Source organism: Eschrichtius robustus, chromosome 2 (genome assembly GCF_028021215.1).
Source record: "Eschrichtius robustus isolate mEscRob2 chromosome 2, mEscRob2.pri, whole genome shotgun sequence".
In the NCBI taxonomy this organism is placed as follows: domain Eukaryota; kingdom Metazoa; phylum Chordata; class Mammalia; order Artiodactyla; family Eschrichtiidae; genus Eschrichtius; species Eschrichtius robustus.
This window is the reverse complement of record NC_090825.1, coordinates 146,835,896-146,848,318: the sequence shown is the minus strand read 5'-3', so window position 1 is coordinate 146,848,318 and position 12,423 is coordinate 146,835,896.

The following is a 12,423-nucleotide window of genomic DNA, read 5'->3' as shown; positions in this document are numbered from 1 at the left end:
TTTCCCCACTGGTTCAGGGCTACTAACAGTGCCATGAACCCAGCACGCTCGCTGGCCCTGAGCACAAACCTAGCAAGTTCCAGTAGTTTGGAAAAACCCTCAGGCAGAGGATCGCAGGTGGAGGTGAGCCTCCAGGGGACTATGGGAGAGGCACTGACCGCGTCTGAAACAGAGGGATGAAGCCTGGGTTGGCAGCCAGCAACGAGAGCTCTTTTCATCCAGAGAAAAGGGTTGACTTTCTTAGCGTGATCAAGACTAGGCAGGGGCTTCCCTGGTGGCGCAGTGGTTGAGAATCTGCCGCCGATGCAGGGGACACGGGTTCGAGCCCTGGTCTGGAAAGATCCCACATGCCGCGGAACAACTGGGCCCGTGAGCCACAATTACTGAGCCTGCGCGTCTGGAGCCTGTGCTCCGCAACAAGAGAGGCCGCGATAGTGAGAGGCCCGCGCACCGCGATGAAGAGTGGCCCCCGCTTGCCGCAACTAGAGAAAGCCCTTGCACAGAAACGAAGACCCAACACAGCCATAATTAATTAATTAATTAATTAATTAATTAATTAATTAATTAAAAAAAAAAAGACTAGGCAGCTCTTCTTGACATGAGCCACAAGATGTCCAGCAACATATCATCACTCGGATAAAGGCCTAAGGCCTTATCAAATGCAGTCTTTCCAGATCTTTCTTTCTGTTTCTGGGTCATCTCTCTTAGGAGTGCCCTGAAATCCTTGGGATTCTAAGGCAAAGAAAATAATAACACTAGTACTACTCTCACTACTAGCAGCTACTACTTTTAGCATCTACAAAGGTCCAGGAATTATGCCCTACATATATTATCTTATTTAATGCTCACAGCAACCCTGTGAGGAGAGTAATGTTATTAGCCCCATTTTACAGATGGGAAATGAAGAACAGAGCAGGGAATTTATTTTTTTTTAATTTTATTGAAGTGTAGTTAATTTACAATGTTGTGTTAATTTCTGCTGTACAGCAAAGTGATTCAGATATATGTGTATATATATATATATTCTTTTTCATATTCTTTTCCCTTATGGTTTATCACAGGATATTGACTATATTTCCCTGTGCTATATAGTAGAACCTTGTTGTTTTTCTATCCTATATAAATAGTTTGCATCTGCTAATCCCAAACTCCCAATCCTTCCCTTCCCCCCTCCCCCTCCCCCTTGGCAACCACAAGTCTGCTCTCTATGTCTGTGAGTCTGTTTCTGTTTCATAGATATGTTCATTTGTGTCATATTTCAGATTCCACATATGTGATATCATATGGTATTTGTCTTTCTCTTTCTGACTTACTTTGCTTAGTATGATAATCTCTAGGTCCATCCATATTGCTGCAAATGGCATTATTTCATTCTTTTTTACGGCTAATATTCCATTGTGTATATATGCCACACCTTCTTTATCCATTCATCGAGCAGGGAATTTCTTCAAGTCGCAAAGTGATGGCTAAGATAATTCACATCCATGCCTAGGGCTGCTATTCCAAATCCAGGAACCAGTAGACTCATAAAAAGTGGTGAGTAGGATGTCCTGTTCCACCAAAACATTCTTTTTAGCAATAGAGAGGCAGGAAAGAGGACCCACTGAGTGTCAGCACACCATGCTAGGCTCCTTCTGGGTTGTGTGCTGCCTTATTGCCAGAGCCTAGAACAGTGCCTGGCACACGGTAGGTTTGCTCAAAGCTGGTTGAAGAAAGGAATGTCTCCGTATGTTATGGAGTTATTTCCCCATGTTGCGGATAAGGAAACTGAAATGGAGAAAGTTTCAAATACAAGAAAATTCTGACGGAAGAAGCTGGGATTCAAACCAAGGTCTCTCTGAGCCCAGGTTTCTTTCCACCACACTGTGGCGTCTGTGGTTGGGCACTGGCTGCTGAGACCAGGACCACAGGGCCTGGCTGACTCCCCTGTGGTAGCTGAAAACTGAGCCCCCCGCCCTGACCACTCCACTGTCACCGCCCTCTGCCGATCATAAAGGGCTGTGGGTGAGAGAGTTTGGATCCACGCTGACCAGTAGAAACACAGCATGAGCCACAAATGCAAGCCACATGTATAATTTAAAATTTTCTAGTAGCCGCATTTTAAAAAAGTAGTGAGAAACCGGTAAAATTAATCTTATTAATATACTTTACTTAACCTAATATATATCCAGATACTGTAAATTCAGTATGTAATCAATATAAAACATCACTCGAGATTTATCTCTTTCTTTCTCCGTTCCTTCCTTCCTCCCGCCCGCCTTCTCTCTTTCTTTCTTTCTTTCTCTCTTTTTCTTTTTCTTTCTTTCTTTCTTTTTTCTTTCTTTCTTTCTCTCTCTCCCTTTCTTTCTTTCTTTCTTTCTTTCTTTCTTTCTTTCTTTCTTTCTTTCTTTCTTTCTTCCTTTCTTTCTTTCTTTCTTTCTTCATTCCTTCCTTTCTTTCTTTCTTTCTTCTCTCCTCCCTTCCTTTCTTCCTTATTTCCTTCCTTCCTTCCTCCCTCCCTCCCTCCCTTCCTTCTTTCATTCTCTCTCTTTTTTAAAAATTAGCCTTTAATTCAGATTTTTTATTAATTCTAGTATAATATTAATTAGTGAAGTTTAATCTGCATTGACTTTATGGGGCATAAGTGAGACTCCATGTCATCATATAGAAATCCATTCTCTTTATAAAATATGTTAATAATGTAGATGGTGAATGACTTGACTTTTACAGAGAGGAACCCTGGTGTTCATGACGGTTCTTTGAGTCAGTGTTTCTGAACTCTCTCTGGTTCTTCTTTGCTTTGGTGTTAAAGAATTCCTTTTTGCACCATAAATATTAATAATGATTTTTTGCTTACTTGTAATTAAAAGGCTTCATGATGTAGACTTTGTAATGTCTTCAAATTCAACAAATGTTAGTGTCTGAAGGAAAAAGCAATGATTCTTCATAATCCATTACATCTAGATCTTTAAAGAGTCTTTCTCTTCTTGGTACTAGGGATATGAAATCCAGTGTGTATTTTATACTTACAGTCTATCTCAATTGGAGTAGCCATGTTTTGAGTGCTTAAGAACCACCCTTAGCTAGTGGCTACCATATTGAACTGGGCAAGTTTGGATGAATAAGAGAAAACATTTGCCCTTCTCACTCTCCTCTCCCTCACCTCCTATACACACATGCAGGATCCACATACACAAGAAAATCAAGGCAACTCCAAATACGTGTTTTACACTAGTAAGAGCCAGTATTTACTGAAGCAAGGAAACAGGAATCCTTAAAAGCTAATGATGAATATGGGTAATGATGATTATGGGTAATTAGCTTAAAAGCTAACGATGAAGTTTAAATGGGTACCAATTTGGGTACATACCTTTTGACTCACCAGTTTGAATTACAGGATCTAATCCTAAGGAAATAGCTGGGAAAATATGCAAAGATTTATGTATAAGGATATTTATCAGAGGGTTTGCATTAGCTTCTTCTTGCTGCTGTAACAAATTATCACAAACTTAGTGGATTAAAACACCACAAATTTATTCTCTTACAGTTCTGGAAATCAGAAACTAAAATGGATCTCAGTGGGCTAAAATCAAGGTGTCAGCAAGCTGCATTCCTTCTGGAGCCTCTAAGAGTCTGTGGCCTTGTCTCTTTCAGCTTCGAGATTCTACCCTTCTAGTCAGTGATATTATCACTCCAACTACTGCTTCCGTATTCACGTCTCCTCCAACTTGCCTGGCCCACTCTTTTTTTTTTTTTTCAAGTTACTTGAAGGGGCAAATACTTTTAAAGTGCTTGCTATATCCTAGGCACTGTTATAAGCACTTTATTTTTTTTAAATTTTATTTATTTATTTATTTTAATATTTATTTATCTGGTCATGCCGGGTCTTGGTTGCGGCAGACGGGCTCCTTAGTTGCAGCACACGGACTTCTTAGTTGTGGCATGTGAACTCTTAGTTGCGGCATGCATGTGGGATCTAGTTCCCTGACCAGGGATGGAACCTGGGCCCCCTGCATTGGGAGCACGGAGTCTTAACCACTTCGCCACCAGGGAAGTCCTGACCTGGCCCACTCTTTCCCACAGAAAGACACCTGTGATTTAAACTAGGCCCACCTGGATAATCCGGGGTTATCTACCCTCTCAAGGTCTTTAACTTCATCACATTTGCAAGTTCCCCTCTGCCATGTAAGGTCACATATTCACAGGTTCTGGAGATTTGGGTGTGGATATCTTCGGAAGGACATTATTCTGTCTAACACAGGAATGTTCTTAAAGGAGAAAGAGCAGAAATAATCTTTGGGACCTGGGGCTTGGTGAAGAGTTCTTAGACATGACACCAAAATCTTGATCTATAAAAGAAAAAAGTCAATAAATTGGACCTCATCAAAATGAAAAACTTTTGATCCGCTAAAGAAGACGATAAATTACAGACTAGGAGAAAATATTTGCAAACCACATACCTGACAAAGGATTCATATCTAGAATATATGCATATTCTAGTATATCTAATATATATTATGCATATGTATGTACAGACCCAAAATTCAACAGTAAGATCACAAATAATCTGATAAGAAAACAGTCAAAAGATATGAAGAGACATTTCCCCAAAGAGGACATATGGATGGCAAATAAGCCCATGAAAAAATGTCTCCATCATGAGCCATCAGGGAAACAAATATTAAGACCACAAGATACCACTATGCACCTATTAGAACAGGTAGAATTTTAAATCTGGATGATATCAAATGATGGTGAGGTTTTGGAGAAGCTAGATCTCTCATAACATTGCTGGTGGAAATGTAAAATGGTCCAGCCACTCTGGAAAATAGTTTAGCAGTCTCTTAAGAAAACTCAACATACACTTACCAAATAACTCAGTGATCGTACTCTGGACATTTATCCCAGGGAAATGAAAATATGTCCATGCAAAAACCTCTACAAGAATATTCATAGCAGTTTTTATTTGTAATAACTAAAAAATAGATACAACAAAAATGCCCTAAAATAGATGAATGGTGAATAGGTGTGGTTCACCCATGCCATGTAATACTACTAGGCTATAAGAAGGAAAAATTTCTATAAGCAATAATTGGATGGATCTCAAGGGCATTATGCTGAGTGAAAAAAAATGCGTATATATATATATATATATATATGTGTGTGTGTGTGTGTATATATATAACATTCTCAAAATGGCAAAAGTACAGTGATAGAGAATAGATTAGTGGTTGCCAGGGGTTAGGGAGAAGGGAGATGAGAGAGCTGGGGGTGACTATAAGGGATAGCATGATGGGGGAGTTCTGTATCTTGGCAGTGGTAGCGGTTACACAGATCTGCGCATGTGATGAAATGACACAGAGCTATACACGGATTGTGCCAATATCAATATCCTGACTTTGATACTGTACAATGATTACATAACCATTGGAGAAACTGGATGAAGCATACACAGACACTGTTTGTACTATCTCTGCAACTTCCTGTGAACCTAGAATTATTTCAGAATAAAGTTTTTTTAAAAAGAAAGAAACAGAAATACCTGAAATGCCCAACAATAGGGGGTTGGTTAAATGAACTGTGCTCTATCCATACAATAAAATGATGCAGAGCCATTTACAGCAAGCAAGTAAAACCACATAGGTAGACCAAGAAAATCAGAATACAAAACAACGTACCCTGTAATATTCCCTTGTAACTGGGTTGGTACGTGCATGGATGAACTAAAATCTGAAAAGACACACCCAAATGTCAGCAGTGCTTTTTTTTTCTGGGTGACTTTTGTCCTTTGAACTTTTCAGAACTGCCCCATTTCTTACAACGCACGCGTGTTACTTTGATAATCAGGGAGGAAATGCTATTTCCATTTTGGAAAAAAAAAAAAAAAGAATTTTAAGAAGGCAGCCAAAGGGCAGCAGACTGTGTTGCCATCCCATCTTTCTGCCCCAAATGCAACTCCATGAGCGCATGCAGAGGAAGGCCTGGGGAGAAATTCCTCCTCCCAGGGAGAGGGGACCGTGAAATATGTGCTTTGCTTTCTGGCAGGAGCCAAAGGAAAGGAGATGGAGTGAGTCAGGCCAAAGACCACAGCAAGTTGGTAATAAAACAGCACCTGGTAGAGTCACTAGGATTACAAGCCCGCCAAAACATCTGTGTGGACCAGGGGGTTTGCACTCAGAAAGGAGAGAAACTGGTGGTTGAATCTGGGTGAGGAATTAAGTTATGTGGACTCCCCTCTCTCTCTCCTCTTTCTAAAATATTCTTTAACATTTTTGCTTTGTCATCATTTCTGTTCAGAGAAGCACCTGGTTTTGCGTTTGCAAATCCAAGCCCAAATGCTTTTCTGCTGGGCTTGTCTTGGTCTGGACCCAGGGAGGCCAAACCTTGTGCAAATCACCACCAAGGTTTGGCTGGGGAATAACAAGCAGAAATTTCTGTGAAGGCAAGGGTGGCAATTAAGACCTGCATGAATAGTCCAGACAACGATCATCATGGTAATATTCCTTTTGTCTTTAAGCATGTATTGTGCTCCAGGCAGTGTAGTCGCTGCTCTGTGTAACTCCAAAAGTTGGTATTGTTCCCATTTTACAGATGAAGAAACCAAGGTCCAGGGGACGTGACGAGCCCAAGGTCATGCGGCTAGTCTGTGATGGCACTGGAGCGAGCCCCAGTCCTGTCTGGCTCCAAAGCTGTGCTCTTTCCACATGGGGCCATGCCCCTCGTTTTCCTTGGTTCCCTGGGTGGATAAATGAGGAGGGGGCAGCCTGCATATATCCTCCTGGCTACCCCCCAACCAGGGCAGGACACAGTGCTCAGGGCGGACGCCTGCAGGTGCCACCCAAATGGCCACTTCCCAGAGCCGGTCCCTGGATGCTGAGGCCCCTCTAGCCGAGAGGAAATCTCCTGTGCACAAGCTCCCCCTTATGGAAATGAGGGACATGCTGCTGAACTCCAACCTGCTGCCCTACCCAGGCGGGGATGCTGGGAAGGGCCCACCCCACCCTGCCCTGCGCCTGGACCCAGCTTCCAACTGCTGCCCAGACCCGCACCTTGTGCTTGGAAAGCCCTCCTTCCTGATCCCCACAAAGCACACATCTTCTTTGGTGTCCCACTTGAGGACATATTCTTGGATCCACCCCTTGTGGAATGTTGATAAATAAAGTAACATAAGCTGACAGGGCCCCGAGGAGAAGTGATGATATTTACAACAGCCTTCTCGGGGAGCCCTTCTCCTGTTTACACACCAGAAGGAAAACATCCTCTCTTTAAAAAAACATAGCATGGGGAATGTTTTATTCCTAGGGTGGCTGAGAACTGCTTTCTAACTGCAGAGCTTTGAGCAAGTCTTGTCCCCTCTGTGAGCCTTGGTGTCCTCATCTGTAAAATGGGTGTGATGACGCTGACCTCATAGGATGGCTGTGAGGAGACTGTGGGCATAAAGGGCTTAGGTGGGTGCTTATCCATTCCTTCAGGTCCTTCTGGGCATGAAGAGAGGCAGGTTACTTTCCCACTGCTTACTCATTTATTAATTCAGTAAGCAAATGTTTAGTGGGAGCCCACTCTGTGCCAGGCAAGCCCAATGATGAGCAAACCAGATGGGGGCCCTCTGGACCTTTAACAAGTAGCAGAGAACCTGGCCCTCGGAGGACTGTTTGATGGAAGCAGTGGGTCCAGGGAGGAGGGAGAGGAGAAAGGGCACTAGTGGGGTCTCACTGGACCCGCAGCCCACTGGCTCAGCTGGACTGAAACTCAAGACACCTGGTTCTAACTTGGTCCTTATTCCTCTATAACTTTGCTCTTTGTGCCTCCTTCTTTCTCTCTGAACCTCCGTTTGCCCAACTGTGAAATGGGGGAGCAAAAGGGAATGCTTGGTGGAGGTGCTATTATTTCACCAGCCAAATTCCTTTGGGTCAAAAAGTGGTCCTACTCCAAATTGTCACCCTCCGCCATCCCCTCGTGCCCTCCCTGGGCCTCCCCACCCATCATGATGCCCTATGTGATCCTCCAGCCTGTCTGCCCTGAGTCCCAGCACACCGCCCCTGCCCTTCTAGGCCAAGTTGGCCAAATGGGGATCTGGCTCTGGAAACCAAACCTCAGTTTCCTCACCTGCAGAGGGACCTTTAACACGGCTCCTCATGGCATGATTGTGAGGATTTGACTCTGGGGACTGTACAGTGAATGGGCGTGAGAGCGCTCTCCACAGGCAGTTATGTTGATATCATTATCCCAGGCATCCCTGTGGACTTGCATCCTAAGAGAAGTCCCAAGAGGGGAAAGGAAATGAGTCTCAGCTGTGGGGTTTGCCAAGAAAATACCCTTGGGTTTCTGGAAGGAGGAGATTCCAGAGCTGAATACCGGGCCAAGCATGAGTTTACAAGTTGAATGGCGAGGGCCGAGTGTGGGGAGAATTCACAGAGAGCAAGTGCATGTGTGGGAGTTCATGCAGTGAAATAACCTGGAGTTTGCTTTTGCCCCTCCTTGGGGCAGAACTGCAAGCTCTTCAGCATGTGAGGGGGTGGGTAGCCCTTGTGGGGGGTTGCGAAGAGGAGGCTGGTGAGGTAGGCAGGACACCCTGGTCATGGGGGCTTTGAATGCCAAGATGAGGACTTAGGATTGTGTACTTCAGACCAAGGGAAGCCACATTCATATCACTTGGGCAGAGCAAAGGGGAATTGTAGCAGGAGAAATCAGGGTGGCAATAATCCAGCGGAGAGAGTGAGGGCTGGCTGAGGTCAAGGCCATGGGGCTATGGAGAAGAGAAAGTATTTGAGAGATGTTCCCGAGATGGCACCAACAGGGCTTCGTGATGGATTGACTGTGGGGTGTGAGGCAGAGGGAAGATCTTACCATCTAGCTGCAGGGCCCAGACAGACACCCAGGGAACAAGAGTGAAGTAGACGGGAGAGGATAATTAAGTGCTAAATTGTGCAGCTTAATTTATTGTTTGGACAGTTGCCTTGTACAATAAACCCCATTGCTCTAATGAGCTCATGACATCAGCCAGCAGCGAAGGCATGCCTAGCCCATGGCCGGTCACAACTAGAACCACCTGTTGGCACTGCCCAGATGCCTATCTGCAAAGCTGGCCTTTGGGCTTCTGGATTTGGTTTGCAATTGGGGGTATCAACAAGCCCCAGGCCAGGGCACCCCTGACAAGACCCTTTCTTAGAAGCTCCAGAATCTGAAAGGCCCGGGACTCACAGGAGTTTTAGCCATGATCCAAGTGTCCTGCCCTGGAGTCCATCCTGCTTTTGGGACCTTGGGCAGGCCCCTGGTCCTTCTCTGGGAAGTGGACATAATGCAAGGATCCAAGCAAACAACCGAAAAGTCCTCTGTGAACCTCAGTTATCATGAAAAGATGCTCCCAGTTTAAAGGATGTTTAAACAATACACACATAAGTGCACCCACCAGCCCCATGCCACATCCGAGGGCTGGTGCTCTTGGGGGTACATAGGACTGATCCTGACCAGCTACTGTGGAGGGGAAAACCAGTTCATCCTTGATTACATCACTGCACTTATCAAAAGAGAGGAAGTTATCTTTGGGAGCCCAGAAAGCCTTTTTGGAAAAAGTGGAATCCAGAGTGGACCTCAGATGATGTCTAGACTTTCTCACCAGACAAATAATAACCCCTTGCACTTTTCTCCTTAACAAGAGTCACGCTAAATATCTTTGTTGGAGTTTAGGAGAAATCTGGTGAGAAGGGTTAGTTGCTGGGGTGAAATGAAGCTGCATTTATGGAGCCCTTTATGTAAGATTGAGAAGGGTTGATTTTCCATACCAAGGAAAGGCAAATCCACTGGAGATTATGGAGGGGCAGACACCCCACTAGCCCATCCCCCCTGGCCACCATTCTTCATAACACTGATTACAACTATAATGGAGAGATCATCTGTTTGATTTTCTGCTTAAAATCATGCCCCCTGCCCTGCAGTAGAGCCTAGCACAGGATAGGCGCTCAATACATTTTTTTTTGAGTGAAGGAATGAATAAAAAAGCTCAGGCAGCAAAGACATTCACTTGGAAACAAGATACTATTTTCACCTGTCAGATCACCAAAGATGAAAATGTGATTGTTCCTACCCAATGTTGGCCCCAGGGAGGGGAAACAGCACTCTGGGCCCCTCAGTTGATGGTATCGTTACAGATCTTCCCAGCAGAGAGCATGGCCATCGAAAGCATCCAAAATGCCCGTGTTCTTCAACACAGCAATGCCACCTCTCAGAACAGAGCCTCGGGAGGGGCTGCACCAGTGGGGAAAGATGTCTCACCACAAAATGTTGGAAACAATCCAAATGCTCAACAGTGGGGGACTGGTTAAAGAAGCTATGACAGTCCTTGGGAATGTTATGTGAGCATTTAAAATCACGATGGGGATGGATGTATGGAAAGACACCCAAGGCATGTTAAGTGGGGAGAGGCAGCTTCCACCCATCCCCCGTGTGTGTGTGTACCCCCATTGACTCTGGACGACAGTGGCTATCTTTGGGCACCTTTATTTTCATTTTTTCCCACCTGTATTTTCGACACTGAAAAAACATTTATTATGTATTGTTATAAAACAATAAAGCCGTTTCCACACTGATCTTTTAAAAGAAGAAAGGAAGTGTGCCAGACTTTCTTGGACTTCCCTCTCCCACGTGTCCTGAGCTCGGCCAGGGAGACCCCAACTCCCCCCTACCCCAGACTGGAGCAACTGGGGCGGCTGAGGGCAGCTGTGGGTGAACAGAGGCCTGGGACTGTGTGCCCTTTGCCAGCTGTGGCACCTGTCTCAGGACAGGTCTTTGGGGGACCTCTCAGTTGAGGCCCTGAGGACCCATCCCAGTCGGCGATGACCACAAGCCGTGCCTGAGGCCCCTTCTCAGCCGCTTCTAGGCCTGGGGTCTGGTCTAGAGCCCTAAGTCAGCCGGGGCTGGGTACCAGGCTCTGCTCAGCCTCTTATCAGCTGCATCACGTTGCCCCTCCTCTTGTGTGTAACCGAGGGTCACCGTATCTAGATTGTGGGATGTGGGAAGGATTCGATGAGCAAAAGGATGTAGGTGATGTATGATCTCTTGCGCTGGCCTCCAGCCTTGGAAGAACCGAAGGTGGCACCGCATCTCCTTTTGCTCTCCACCTGTTCCTCTTGACCTGGCACGAGCTCCTCGCTCCTACTTTTCAGCTGCTTACTGGGGAATCGGCCGGCGGGGTAGGCCCTCCTCTGTCCTCCACCCAGGAAGATGCTCATGGAGGGTTCTGTCACTGGTGGGGCTGGGGGAGGGCCCCTCTCAAGCGGTCAGAAGGTCAGGCCAGAACCACACAGAAGGGGTGCCACGAACTGCAAGAACAACTTTGATGAACACTGTGTCCGATTTGCCCAGATCTGCCCCTTCTCCAGATCCAGAGAGTGGAGGGACTGTGTGTGTGTGTGTGTATGTGTGTGTGTGTGTTTCGGGGGAAGTAGGTGATGAGGGTGGTGTGGAGGGTCACAGCAGGTGTACTGAGTGCCTGCCATGCACACGTACATCAGGCACTCGCTAGGGTCTTTGGCTGGGGTTATCTCATTTAAATGGCTCTGTATCCCGGCAGTGTGTACTGTTATTGTTCCTATTGACCAGAAGGGGGAAATGAAGCTCAGAGAAGATTGATCAGAAGATTCAGCTGGGGCAGGCTTGAGAGGGCCTGGGCTTTGGAGCCAGGCTGATCAGAAAGCTGGCTCCCCCCTCCACACATAGGATGGTCTCAGGCAAGTCATTTGTCTCTGTGACTCCAGGATTCCCGATCTGTCCAATGGGATTACTAATCTCTAAAAGTGTCACCATGAAGATTAGAGATAATATAATCAGATCATCTAGTCCCATGCCTAGTATAGTGTGAAAACACAATAATTCCAGATTCTACTGAGAGGTCGAGGTGAGGGTTGGGTGAAAGTGAGCATAATACAGCGAGAAGAAGGTCATCTTCCTTTGAGATGGAAACCACGTAGGCACAAATATTAAAAATCAAAGGAAACCATCCTCTCCCTGTTCTCTGATCAAATGAGAGTGATCTAACTGATGTCTGCCAACTAGGCTCTCCACCTGCCTCCATGCCGGCCAGGAAAACAGACACCTATTTTTAGTGAACTGTCTCAAGAATGCAGTCACCTTAGCTGTTGAAAGACAGAACAAATACCTGTAAGCACCTACTGGTGTCAGGCATAGTCTTGCCTTTGGCAGAGGAGGATGCTGGGGTCCAGCGAGCTTCAGAGACCTGCCCCAGCTAACAAGTGGCTAAACTGGGGCTTGGATCTGAATCCGTCTGCCACCGGCCTACCAGAGTCTGCCTTCTTTTTCTCTTTGCCATTATCCCTCTGACCACACTGACTTTTTGATTTAAAAAAAATCATGCTTTCAAACATAATCCTGTTTACAAAGTTGCAGCAGAGTAAGGTATGTGTGCGTGTGAGTGCGCGTGTGTGTGCA